Consider the following 13,156-nt stretch of genomic DNA (forward strand, 5'->3'; position numbering starts at 1 on the left):
ATGCAAATCCTGCATGTTCTGTATAATCAAAAGGTCCCTGTTGCCTTTTCAGCTCCCTCTTCTGTTTTATTCCCTACTTCATGTGTTGAAACAGCTTTAATTGATCATTTTTTCAGTCCTGTGATCCATGGCCCTCAAAGGTGTGTCAACTAAGGAACTTTGGAAGGTGACAAGGAATCATATATTTATATATATTATATAGCTCTGTCTGCATGTGACATTTTAAAATATATTCAAAGGTCTACCCTGTAAAAAGCTGCTGAGAATGACATTTTCAGGTTGTAAAACTCACTATAGAAGAGCGTCTCACCTACCTCTTGGCTGACTGGGGAGAGTTATTCCTCTTCCTTAACTCAGCAGTGATCAGGCCCTGAGTCTCGCTGTGGGGAAGAGAGCAATGATTATTTACCTGCTGTTATCTGCTGTGAGCAACTGGAACGAGCAGAAGTTAAAAACTTATTGGCTGCACCCCACTGTCTGTTGGGTGGAGGAGTGACGGAGAGCACAGGGTGAATTCTGTGTAAAACCGAAAAGGGGAAGCACAGCTGGCTCATCCCTGTTAACCAGCGTGGGCAGATGGGGAAGAAGTGGTGCAGATGTCAAGGGCTTTTTGATCTGTGCCTCTTTTAGGGAAGCTTCTTTGGTTGCTTCTTACCTGGAATAGGCTGTGGAGTAATTGTTTGTATTTGTGCTTATCCAGTGGCCTGTCCAATTTTAGTGGCTACTGGTAATTTCAAATGCATTCAAGTGTTTGAGTTTGAGGTGAAAAATGTGTTTGGGAATATGCAGCATCAAAAGAGGTCTGGAACCAGTTGATACTGGTTTTAGAACACAGCAGACATGGTCCATACTAAGCTGAGATTGCAGCACTTGCAGACTTGATACTATCCTGACAGACTCCAAACCAGATCCTTCACATTTACAGGGTAAAAGGGGACCATCTGAGAGTCAGTAAAAGAAAAACATCAGAAGAGAGGAGAATTATCCAGAATGTGTATTTCATTTTAAAATCTGTATTTAATTAAAAGAGAGATTCCTGTTAGCAATAGTTGATCCATTTCCTTCCTTATTTCCTTTAAGTAAATACTTTCAGAATATGAATTCTTGATTTAAATATTGGAAAGTTTCTTTAAATCTGACTGTAAACCACTACATGAATGGAGCTTTTCAGGCTAGCCATCTACTACTGCCCTTAGACCGAAGTGGCAGATTTGGTGTTAGGAGACAGCTAACTGGTGCTCTGTCTATCAGAGCACTTTGTAAGCAGTACTATACTCTCATGAGATTTTGAAGGAAATCACTTGTGACAACCAATGACAGGACAAGGGGCAATGGATAGAAACTGGAACACAGGAGGTTCCACTTAAATATGAGAAGAAATTTCTCAGTGAGGGTAAGAGAGCACTGGAACAGGCTGCCCAGGGGGGGTTGTGGAGTCTCCTTCTCTGGAGACATTCAAAACCCACCTGGACACATTCCTGTGTAACCTCATCTAGGTGTTCCTGCTCCGGCAGGGGGATTGGACTAGATGATCTTTTGAGGTCCCTTCCAATCCCTAACATTCTCTGATTCTATGATCACAAAAGGAAGTTGAAAATGTATATTTATGGTAGAATGAACCTTTACAGTAACAAATACATATATAACTTCTTACCTAAAGAGCTTCTTTATGGTTGTAGGCCTCAGGATTTTTTTTCTTTTATTTTGAAAGTGAGATTGACATATTTTAGTTACAAGAGAACCCAAAGTAATCAAAGCTGGAGGACTGAATGGTAAATTTTGTAGGTCCACCAGTTTACACAAGTGTTGCTCCTTTTCTACCCATATTCATATTGACCCAAGTTTCAGACAGTATGTCAGGTTTATTTCTTAGTTTATGTTTTTTTTTCCTTAATATGTTTCAGTGTATTGGTATGATTTAAATATCTTGAGGGACTTAACAAAATAGTAACATTCATTTTTCTCCATGTGGGAGTGGGAATTAATGGTTAAAGACAGAGACAATGGGCCACGATTCCCTGGTTCTATTCTGGGCTCTGAGCTGACTCACTGCATAATCTTACTGAAGTCATTTAAATTCAAGTGAAACGGGCCCCACTAAGCTGATGAGATAATGCATGTTTTGGCCTTTCTACCTCAGTGGATTTTGTGATACGATTCTGCCCCTCAGTCATCAAAATTTATGAATATGTTGTTTCATAGGTTTATTGTAAAATGTGTTTAATAAACTTGTTTAATAATCTTTAAATCCTTTTTTGAAAGGTACCTTTTTTTCCTAACAGAAGCAGGCAGGTAAATGTTATCCAATTCTGTGGATATATGTTTTCTAAAATGTTCCTCTTCTACATCCAGATGGAATGACTTTTCAAAAGGCATTGACACCCATAGTAGTTAATTGCTGATCTGTAGACTTGATACTAGGAGGTATGATTGTCTCATGCTCAGATCTCTGCAGTGAACTAAATGATCCTTTGTGATACCCGTGTCCCAAGTCAGACCACTGAACATTTGCTCTCCACTATAAAGAGTACCTCTGTCACTGATGTGTGAAAACTCAAGAGTTCTTTATTTTCTTTGTAATTCCAGTATGTGGAGTGGAAATCAAGATACTGACCACTTTTACTAAGTAGATTTTTTTTTCCCACCAAACTGTAGAGGAACTTATCATAGAACAAAGCATGCTTTCTCTTCCATTTCCCTGCAGGAACTGCATCCTATATTACTGTGTTCTGCTTTTTTGGTTGCCTTGTTTGTTCCAGTGAATATTCTTTCTCAAGATAGCATTCAAAATTTAAAAACAGAGGCATGCAGAATTCATCCAGTATCTGTGAGGTTGTTCTGGTCTTTTTGACAGACATGTTGGATGACCTGTGCGTTACTTGCATCCATACAGTCCTTCTACTGTCACAATCCACAGCTGACTGAGGAGAATAAGAAATTATGGCTTCACATGACTACGCATCCCAGCAGTGTGAATGGCAGTACCAAGCAGTGGTGATTCATTCCCTCAGCACTGAAATTGCCGGTGTTTAGAGGAAAAGGATTACTTTTGAACAAAGAAATGCTTTATCCAACAGAGAGTACAGATATTATAGAGTTATTAATCAGAGCAGTCATCCTGAAAGTAGATTTAACTGCAGGATTTAATGTAGAGGGAAAGTAGAATTACAGTAGGAAGCGATTGAAGACTTAAAGTAGTAGATAGAATTGCATATTTTAAGGGCTCCTTAAATTACACCTGGGGAAAGGTTCACTCTGTGGATGCTAATGAAATGGTTCTTGTTTGTGTGCTTCATTGTGTTCTTTGGATGGCATCTACCCAGTACGGTAATTGCTGTTCGTTGTAAAATAGGAAGACAACCAATTTAATTTGCTCTGTTTTCCACTTCAGTACCACCTCAGGCTGTTTCTTTGCTAAATCTCGTGTGCAAAGCCAAGTCAGCCACAACATCAGTGAGATGGGAGACCTCAAAGGAAAACCCAGATATGGCAGGTAACTGTACTGGTGATTTTTGGCTGCTAGCAATCCTTCTTTGGCATTGCTATTGAAGCATGAGCTGGGAATTAAGGATTTTGTAACATTGGAGCAGCTATTGTCTTTATGAAACATAAAGCTGAGGTTCTATTCTCCTATGGCCATTGCAAAGCAATTCAGATGATTTGGAACTTCCTGACTCCACTTCTTTTTGGAAGGTGCCTTAAGTGGAGCAAATCCAATTCCTACCTTGTCTTGTGGATATTGCTGTGGTTCAACTCTGGACAAAGTAGTTTTGCATAGATTCAAATGATTGTTTAGGTTGAAAGGGGCTTCTGGACCTCTAGGACAACTTCAAAGCCGGATCAGGTAGTTCAAGGCTTTGTCCCATTGAATTTTGAATATGTCCTAAGGTGGAGGTTCCGTGATCTCTCTGAGTAGCCCATGCCAGGGTTTGGCCACTTTCATGCCGAAAGAAGTAGATATTGTCAGTTGTTCTGTAAATGTTCCAAGTAGAAGGGAGTTGCTTTTCCTTTCCCCAAATAAATTATATTTTTATACTGCATCCTGGCTGAAGATGAAATAATGTGTAAGTGCCAAGGCTTTAGTGACCTCCAGCTTAACTGTGTCTTCACTGAAATTATTGGGAAACCATATACTCATCATTTATCTCTGTGGAGACTTTCAGATTTCCAGAACATTAACTGAGCCAGATAAGGCTCGTGTTTGTTGGATCTCTGTCATCAGTAGGTCTGTAAGTTTAATGAAGTCTTCACTTCCCAGAATGAAAGGGGTGACTGTGTGTGTATACTGGAAACAGATCTTTATTCTGGTAACAGTAACAATAGAATAGGGACAAGCAGAAATAACAGAAATTCTGAAATGAATTCTTGGAAGTGCAATTAAAGATTTCAGAGGTGTACGTTTAGAAATGAGACCCTGAGTCTCATTAGTATTTATCACAGTTTATGACATTGCGAATTACACCAATGCACATTTCTGGTAGTTCTTGAAAGGCATGAGGTTTCACCATTTACTAATGTCTTAGGTATTTCTTTATCCCTGTAAAAAGTGTGAAACATAGTAATTTTGATTTGGTAGAGCTTTTAGTACCTATTTGGCACAAGTGTATTTGAATGCACACAGTAGGAATTAATAGGTAATCATTCATTTTATCTTTTCTGACACAACATCACAAAATTTCATTCACTGGAGTCTTTAAGGACTTGGTCAGAACTTGTATGGGGTTCGACATTGCATTAGTTTCCTCTTTCTTCTTCTTTAGATGTTGGAACTTGGTAATGGAATTCTAAACTTGCATAAATGGGCATGGTTTCTGCCAAGTTTCTGAAAGGTGTGCATGTTCAAAGGAAAAATTGCTCCACATGTGTCATGGTATTAATTTTTATTTAAAGACACAAATATTTCCATCCTTAGTAATGTATATTATACCTGAAAGCTTCCATTTCATTTACTATTCTAAAATTGTGTGTCATGCAGTCTGTAAATTCTCAGTTTACTGGTTTCAGCAAGTCAGGAACCAATACGTTATTAACAACCACAGCACTGGTTGCTCAGGGAGAGGTTTCTGTTTGGTCTTATTGGAATCCTCTGTGATCAGTCCACGTTATCATTGACCTCATCCTTTCTCCCATTGATTTATGAGATTATTAATATAGACATCTATTCTTTTTCTGGTGTTCTAGTGAAGAGTGACATCTTGGTAGTGCTACATTTAGTGAAACAAAGATTTAGGAAATAACTACATTTCTGGAATGCACTGTTTCAAGTAGTCTTTTCTTCCCAGTGCTCATGTTTGTGAAACTGAGACTGGATCTGTAGATGTTATCAGTTTGTTTATGAAGAAGAAAATAGTGTCCAGTTTATAATAATGGAGATGCTTCTAAGTGAAGCCCACTGGTATTGAAAGACATAATGTTGGTTTGTTGAGAGATGAATGATAGTATTGTCCAACTTTTTATTTGCTCAGGCAGTGAGTTTATCTTAAACATGTTCATTAGTGTATTCATGACTTTAATTCTATTGTATTTGCAAATAGGCAAATGTAACTGGGGATGTTAAGTGTTAACAAACAGCTTGGGTTTCCTTCTTTTCTGAGGCAGAGACAAGAATTAGGAAAAATCTTCCCATCGGGGCTTTCTGTTGTATTCCCACGTGAACATGAATGGTTCTGTTTTTCTGATATTTTTTTTTAACTTTTGTTTTATTAAGTTCCTTTTCTTATTTACATTATTTCACAGTTATTTCCTCTTATATGAGCTATAATTACTTCTCCGTTATCAAAGTGTATTATTTTGGGTTGCTGGATGCTACTGCTTGAGATTTTTCTCAATGTGTCTTTTCCTTTCTTTCATTACTTCAATGAGTGTTAACAATTTCAAAATATCTGACAAGAATCTTAAATGTCTGAATTGTACAGTTGTTCTACGGCATGTTGAATATGCCAACAGCACAGCAAACAGAGCTTAAAAAAAAAAAAAGCCAATTCATCATTGAAATGAGAGAGGGAGGCTTGTATCCACTGTTTACCTGCCTTTGCTGTAGACCATGTGGTATTAGAAAGAAGATATGAATTTGTTGTGTCATTCTTTAAACAAGCAGTTATCGCAGAAACAACTCTCCATCTTTGTATACAACTTTAGTTAATGAAATGCTTTGCAGTACCTGCTGGCTTTAGGATATCGAATGCCTGGCAAGTCATAATTGTCTAATTTCACTGTTATTTTCTAAACCAAATTCTGTCTTATTTTGCTGTGTGTATTGAACTCGGTGTCTGAGCCCCTTTACTGATTCCATCTGGTTCTTTCCATACTCAGCAACCTCACTTTTCTTTTTCTTTGAGGAGCTTTTAAGAGTGATAGGTCATGCAATTACTAGTTGCAAGTGCAAAGACCAGTATCTTATCACTTCACTCTTAAATCCCAAAGATTGTTCCTAAAAGTTCAGAGTTTTCTTCATAGCTATGAGTGTTGTTTCCAATCCTTTAAATTTATCTTTGTTATTAGTAACTTGCTTCAATAAATGCACTTTTTTAGCAAGTTGCTTATTGACAACATGCTCACATTGCAGATGTTTGACCAGGGTGCTCTCAAAGAAGTTTGGGAAGTTCTTAAAACAGCTAAAAACCACATCCAGCCTGTTCTCCCATTTTCATTACCTTATCTACCAATACTTGGCTGGATCGCTGTGCCCTGGCAGTTATCTGCTCTCGCTTGAGCCTGGAAATCTCCGTCCATCTCTGTGGCCCAGTAAGCAGAAATGGTTGTTAATTGGCAGCACGCTCCAGCAAATGCTGTATGTAACAGAAGCAGTTGTGCAGTGATGTCAGATCGTTATTGCAGTCAGAGTTACTCCGTATGATTTGTTTTTACCTGCATCTCCTACTTCGTCAAGTGCTCTGGAATATATTATTTTCTTTTAGCAAAATAATGCCAGATTACAGATATATATTTGGTAAGGATGAGATGAGATTTTACTAGTTTAAAATGAAAATTCATTAATCAAAACTCCTTTCTCCTCTTCAGCTAACTATATATTTATTTGTGTGTTTGTTTGGGGTTTTTTTTTTGTCTTGGCAGCCTAAAGCATCACGAGGGTCATATTGTTCAGGATTGCAAAGAGCCATCGTTTATCTTTGTGGATACAAGTAAACGGACAATGATGTCCCAACCATCTGCTCAAGCTGCTTGAAAACAGTCTTCTGTGCAAATGGCATGAAAGGTAATTTAACCTCAGAAGGTGCCCACAGAGCTTCAGTTCTGTTTAACATTGTCTCATTGCCAGTCTAAAAATAAATCATGCTGAACAAAAAAAAAATATCCCTTCCTTTTTCCCAATTTAAAGAACAGATCATCAGAGGAGCTAATTTCACCTAATTTCACTAGCAAGGGGTTGTTTTTCCTTTCTAGTATTTTTCTAAGTAGCCAAGAGATTTTCTGGGATAAATTATAGCTGTTTATAATTGTCTTTATTGCTGTAGGAGGCTGTTGTTTTTCAGAGTACAAGACAGGATATAATCACAGAGTGGTACTCAGTGCTGGGTGATACATACTTTCAACATATCAAATGTTTTTCTGCCGTGACCCCTTTTATTTTGCTTTGCAAGCCCATGTGTTTTAATGAGGAAGGTGCCTGTGTTAGTAAGCAAGTTTGGTTGGTTGGTTGGTTGTTTTTGCATAGGGATATTCTGTCCTGAAAATGATGAGTGCTTTCTCTGACTGTTCTTTTTCAAAACCTCATTTGGTAGTAGTTTCACTCTCTGGTCCCAGTGAAACTGTTATGAGGCTTTTAAAGGCTTGTAAAATTTCACTGCCAGTAAAAAAAAGAATCAGAATAGCAGTTGTAAAATGTGTGTGTATAATGTATGTGTATACATATATATATATATAAAAGAGGCCAAAAAGGGAAAAGGAGTTCATATATAAATGTAAATATATATTTCAGGATGGAAAAAAAGGACATGACATTCATCACACTGTGACTGGTTTTATAGTTACTATTGTGATGGTGATTAATCTCAGGACCAGTAAGAGCAGACTTCAGGTGCTGCCCCACAATTTTAATCCCTGTATTGTCTTCTGCCATCCACTGTGCTAATTTTTTCACTTCCCATCACTATAAATATAGCATTTTCTGGCTCCCTCATGCTCCCTTACTGTTTATAGTCCATTCCTCCTGCTTTGTGGTAGGTCAGACTAGTCCAAGCTTTGAGTCTGTTCTCTTGCAAAGACCAGAGGTCCAATCAGATGTTGCAGAGCACATTCTTGGGGATGCCGTGGCTGTGCAGTCATCTTGCGTGCTGCTGTGGGAGGAGAAGTAGAAAATGCATTTTCCTGGCTGCTTTGTCAGATAGGTTGTTCTGAGGGCACGTGGGAATATCACTAGCAGAAAGAAGGTAGATACAATCTATATTCAAGAAATGAGCTTCGCTTAAAATAAAAGTGAAGACAGCATGTGCATGAGAAGAGGAGTACACCTGAGCTGGTTTTGTTGCTGAATTAGATACATTGGTTTAGCTAACCTAATAAAATATGTCTTCCTGTAATAAATACATTCTGAACATAAAAATGGACCAAGTTTTTAATTGTGAAGGAGAATCCAGTCTTCCTAGTGGCATACCTTTTGCTCCAACTTAACCACATAAGCCTGACTCATATTTTTCTTGGACATTTTAACTTAGATTTTTTTTTTTTAACCAGGAGAGGTAGAACATGACAGATTTGAAAATGTTTTATATAGCTTTCAACAAGAAGCAATTTATAGCAACTTGGAGTTACATAACTTCTAACTCCACTTTTTTCACAGTACGATTTAGATAGATCTGGTGCTTTCACAATAATTCAAAGGAATATGCTGTCAGTCAACCCATCTTATCTATTTAAAGCATTTCCAAGGAACCATCACTGTAGTTTCTAGGTTCTAAATCTGAATAAGAGTGACAGTTTGCCATAAACATGCATTTTTCAAAATATCATAAAGGAAAATGGCATTATTCATTTGTGAAATGAAGACTTCCTCAAATAAAGGCATCCCACAGTGTTGCTCATTATATTCCCTACACAATTAGTATTAATTTGTGCAGGTACTTTAGAACCAACTGCATTTGTCATAGTTATATGATGGGTTTGGTCCCCAGCCATAGCCTTCTTGTAGATCTATAAGACCCCCACAATTCTCAGAAAGATAATGTAGTACTACTTTTCAGTAATTGCATTGGCCTAGATATACAAGAAATTAACACAACAAAATTTTTCAGAGAAACATTTAGGATAACCTAGGAGGGCATCTAGGAATTCACCCAAATGGCTTCAGAATACTTATAGCCAATGGTGGTTTGAATAATATAATAAAATAGTTTATTCAAATCATTTTGCGATAATGTTCAAATGAATCATTGGACTTTAAGTCAACTGAATAATGCATGAACATTCATTTCAAGGAACCTAATGAAGGTGTCTGCTGAATATTTTCACAATTCATTCAGTTTTACCTAAAGTACTATCAAAGCAATGCCTCAACCTCAGCTTGCACCTCTGTGTAGTTTGGACATTTGGGTTTTGCATCACTGGAGTTCACAAAGAACATGGCAAAAAGAAGGTTGACAGTATAAGGCAGAATTAAGTGTCTGTCTGGGATGTAGAGGTTACCCAGCTGAGAAAAACAGACTAACTTTAGTAAAGCATGAGAAGTACAGATCAAGACCTAGAAATTTGGAATGGATGGAAAAAAGCCCAACAGATAGAAAAGCCTATATCTCAGGAGTATTGTTTGCTTATGACTACATTAGGATATTTCCTTAAAATCTTTAACTGTTCACTCCTTGTTCATGGTTCTTCCACATCTGTAAAGCAGATTTCAATGTTCTCAGTGCACTTTTAAAATTCACATTATAGTTTTACTAGAGAGAAGGAGTATTAATAGAAGATATCAGAATTATCTGGAGCTTTTTTAGGGGCAGGGACTACCAGTATAATTCAAAGCAAAATTTTCAACAACAGATGGAAATCTCTGCTGCTCTTGAGATGAGAGAATGATTTGTGGAAGGATTTTTTAGTATTCCCTGAAGTATGAAAGTCATGAAGATTTGAGAGCTTAGTTTATCTTCTTTCTCTCAAATGGTGCATGGTAGTTCTGTATGTTATAGCTGACATTTTACTGAGCAACATATCATTATTAGACTCACATGAAGCAGGAATTAGAGATTGGGTGTGATTTGATTTCTACCTCCCATCTTCCCCACCTCAGGGACCATGTTTGGACTTCATTAGTTCTTGCTGTTTCAACGGTAGTCTTTCCTGAGATGAACCAGTCAGGGAAGAGAAAGAAGTAAAGAAACACTGTTACTTTCTCACATGAAAGTTTGTCTTAAATGTGCATTTCATTAAAGGCCTGATACAAAATGTGAAAAAGTTGCTTTCCAGTATATGGTAATATCATTTTAAGCATCGTCCTCATGCATACAATATAGCACTGACATTTGATTTGACCTTAGGCTGTGGCCACTTCAGTTAGTGGTGAGGGCGCTTTAATGCAAGCATATGTAGGTGTCTAAATTCTAATACATAATCAATGGACTGTATGCCTTTGTGGTAGACAAGCCAAAAGAATGATTCAAATAACTGTCTCCTGTAGGTTCGAATCACTGAGACCTGCGTATGCCACTAGTACCATTTGAAATGTGGCAGTGCACAGGATATCCATGTGGAATTAATAAATATGACACAGGACCTGTAGGAGACCTGCAGCCTCCTGAAGTGATAGCTGGAGGCCAGGAAGGAATATTCCAGGGCAACTGCACTGGGCCTTAGGTGTCTAGGTAACAGTAAACTTAAGCATCTTTCTTGCACTTAGACAACAGATATTGGGTATGTTAATCTGAAAATGAACTCCATCACATGTAGCTGTGTCTTTATTGTATTTTAAGCAAACAGCCTCACTGGTGTGAGAATCACACAGAGAATTAGAAAGAGTAAGGGAAGTCATCCAGGCTTTGTCTTGTTTGTTTACTGTGGTCCCTTGTTAGGAGTATGACATTACTAAATTATACCAGCTTTTAAGGGCGTGTGCATGAAAATTTGGCTTGAAGCAGCTGAAACAGCTGCCAATGCAAACTTGCTGGCTAACTGTGGTGCAGAGGCAGGAGCTCAGGTTAATGAGCACAAGTTGAAACAAAGGTTTAGACTGGATATAAGGGCAGATGTTTTCCCTCTGAGGACAGCCAGGTGCTGTGTTGGGTTGATCAAAGATATCACGCTGGCTCTGTTCTCTGAAGTGTTCAAGACCCAAGTGGACAAAGCACTGAGCAACCAAGTCTGGTCTCACAGCTGACCCTGCTTGGAGCAGGAGCTTGGACTAAAAACTGCCTAATGTCCTACTGGCGTTTTCATATAATCTTACAATACATTATTTCAAGAAGTGAAGCCAATAGCTTCTCTGTTCAAGTCAATTTAGATAAGGACGGAAGAACTATTTCCCCTTAACTCTGAAGGTGCAAGGACAGTAATTTTTTTTTTTCTGGAGGGAACAAAAGTGGCCACAAAATTAATTGAATTAAACAGTTGTAGTACAATGGAAAATAAAATTTGATAATTAAAATGGTTTGTCATTTCTTGTTACAATCAACATTGTGAAGGCACAGAAAAAAACAACCAACCAACTAACCAAACAAAAAACAGCAGAAGGTTCAAGGGTGGGATTTTTTGTTTTGTGAATATTATGCCTTTTTTTCTGTGAAAAGTTGGGAATATTTTTGTAAAAATTAAATCCTACTTCCTTATAAGTGAAACAAGGTAAAAACACATAAAAGAGTAAGAAAATTTAAGTGTTTGATTTGCAACTAGAAATCGAGCATTTCCTCAAGATTAGGAAAGCCCCCAAAAAAAAAGAAATTTCAAGTCATTCTAGAGTATTTTTTTCTCTTCTCTCCCCATCTCAGTGGAGCAAAAACTTCCCTATATATTTAAGGAAACATTGAAATAGCTTTTTGTAGCTCCCTAATTAAACCCGTTCTTTATTTCTTTAATCAGAAGAGACATATTACAGGTAACCTAGCACATACTGCTAGCCTTGCCTATGCAAAAAGAATTACTTAATTTTGAATTATGATATATTTGTATAGGGTGAGAGCTGCATTACACAAAAAGATACTGAATTACTTTTTGCCTTTGCCACTATTATAAAATAGCTTGTAAAAATGAAAAGGGAAGTAGAAAGTCCCAATTTCCTTGACCTATGAGCAAAAAGAAAGCATGTTTTTAAAGAATATAAAATGGTACATAGAGAACATGTGTTATAGTTGTGTTTCAGATAAAAATTATGATTTTAAAGAAAGAAAAATGGAAATAAATACAAGAGTAAAGCATAGTTTTCACAGAACAATAATAAAATCAATAGTGAATTTTATGTATTTTTTATTAATTCGAAGAGCAGCATTTGAGCAGGCTGTGGAACACAGAAACCATGATCTTGCTTTGTTATTTAGTGTAAGCCTGTTTCATATTTGAGTAGAAAGGTGGCTGTGAGTGTTTGAATTTTGGTTGCTCCTATACCAGAGGCCGTGTAATACTGAGATGGTAACCTCCTTCCTAAAAAAGCCTGACATGTGCAAAAAGATTAGGTAGGATTCTAGAGCTTGTGTTACTTTAAGAACAGCCACAGACAATTTAGAGTGTGTTCATAATGCCACAGAGCTTCTCCTACAAGTTAATAAAAAAAAAAAAAATCTACTGGAATGTGACCAGGACAGATAGCAGAAAATGACCAAAGGCACTTTTCTTTCTTGTGTCAAAATCTTAGAGTGTCTGCAAGAACTTAACTATTTTCAGTCATACATTCAGGAAAATACAGGTCAGCTGATTTTAATATCAGAATGAGGGGTTTTTTCTGTCATTGGCCATGTCCCAGAATTATTTCCATACTTTTTAACACTGTCAACGGTCTTTCAACTGTTGTAACACTGTCTTATGGTATGTTGTGAGAAGCATGCCATTATAGTTCATAAACATTTGATCACAGCAGTACTGTTATTTAGTTTGTTTCAAGAACTTTCCCTTTAATAGTAAGTAAAGCAAGTTGTGTGCAATTGCTAATCACTAAAACCTTATCACAGGATTTATTTCATTTTGCTGTTTTATTATCCGGGTCCCAAACCCTCAAATAATA

The 13,156-nt window shown here is 37.2% G+C and overlaps 1 protein-coding gene across 5 annotated transcripts in view; it reads left to right on the forward strand.

Moving 5' to 3' along the window:
* DLGAP1 (DLG associated protein 1) overlaps positions 1-13,156 on the forward strand; it is a 410,661-nt gene that overhangs the window by 75,685 nt on the left and 321,820 nt on the right. For 2 of the 5 annotated variants that reach the window (XM_065053244.1, XM_065053242.1), the window contains exon 2: positions 7,075-7,216. The exons of the other annotated variants lie outside the window; for them this stretch is intronic. The gene's annotated coding sequence lies outside the window, so the exon portion shown is untranslated. The remainder of the gene's footprint in view (positions 1-7,074; positions 7,217-13,156) is intronic. 5 annotated transcript variants of the gene reach the window in all.

The sequence above is a fragment of the Columba livia genome, chromosome 2 (genome assembly GCF_036013475.1).
Source record: "Columba livia isolate bColLiv1 breed racing homer chromosome 2, bColLiv1.pat.W.v2, whole genome shotgun sequence".
NCBI lineage: Eukaryota > Metazoa > Chordata > Aves > Columbiformes > Columbidae > Columba > Columba livia.